Raw genomic sequence first — 1,366 nt, 5'->3', positions numbered from 1 at the left:
ACTCGCGCATGCATGCATGCATGTGCACGGTGTGGCATGACCACCAAAATAGAAAGATATGGACACAAGATGTGTGCGAATGTACTTAGTATCCATGTGAACATGATTCAAGTGGGGACCTAACCTTCTCTAGGGGGGTCCGGGGGCATGCTCCCCCGGGAAGATTTTTTTTTAAATATTGAAGTTAAAAGCATCAATCTGGTGCACTTTGAGAACAACATGAGGAGATCTATGGGTACATCTTTCAACACCCATTTGAAACAGAACTGTAAGCAGATTTTTCTTTTTGGATATTTTACAAATCACTCCCCTTTTAAACTCTATTCTTGTTATTTTTAACAACTTTTTTGTTACTTTCATATAGTATTTTATACCTGTTTTTCATTTAGTCTCTAATGTCTCATTAATAATTATAATGATCATATCAAGGTGTGCCTTAACCTCACTGAGCTGTCTTTAAATTCGTTAGCATAGCTAGCTAACCAGATGCTAATAACAACAGATCGCCACTGTGCTTACAACTAAAGACACAGCCACGCAAACACTGCGGCATGTGTACGGCTCCTTATGTGTACTGCAATATTTGAAGGGCTGGAGCGGCGTTCCGGTGCTCTCCGTAAGCACTCAAGTCTAGTCTACACTCCTTTCAGACGAGACATAACCATGTGAAGACTCGTTACGCTCGTGTTGTGTTCAAGGAACCTGTCCTTGGCCAGGAAAAACAGGTACTCNCTTCACACAGAGAGCTTTTGGAAAATGCTTTTAAAGCCAAAAACCCCCAAAAGGTATGGGACACCATGAAAACCATGACAGGAATGTCATCCTCAGCTAAACCTTTAGCTGAGGATGACATTCCTGTCATGGTTTTCATGGTGTCCCATACCTTTTGGGGGTTTTTGGCTTTAAAAGCATTTTCCAAAAGCTCTCTGTGTGAAGGTTTGATTCCCTCAATTTGACTTTCAGTTCTTTCTCTGTCTGTTTAAGTGCTCCATAGTCTTTGTTTTTGTAAGCTATTTAATTTTTTGTGTGAGCCACCACTTGAGAATTGCCGTTGTTTTTATTAAAAAAATCTTCAGAATCTCCGCGTCCGGGGCTGACAGTTTAAAGTTTAAACATTGTCACAGAGNAGTTACTTTACACCATGTGGCTATAAAGATAGAAAGACTAAGCCTTGCACAGAGGCATGAAAATACATTTTCAAAATGCTCAACAGTGCTGCCAAAATTATAAACTGACTGCTACACAATTAAAATACATGTTTTTATATATTTCTATTTGATGTGACTCTTTGGCGTTTCTGTTATTATTAACACTGCTGCTTTAGTTGTTCTGACTGCTAAAATCCTCTGTTATTCCTAATTTTAAA

Source organism: Notothenia coriiceps, unplaced genomic scaffold (genome assembly GCF_000735185.1).
Source record: "Notothenia coriiceps isolate Sejong01 unplaced genomic scaffold, NC01 NC01_scaffold00022043, whole genome shotgun sequence".
Lineage (NCBI taxonomy): Eukaryota > Metazoa > Chordata > Actinopteri > Perciformes > Nototheniidae > Notothenia > Notothenia coriiceps.
The sequence above is the reverse complement of the archived record's forward strand: the minus strand, read 5'-3'. Positions refer to the sequence as shown.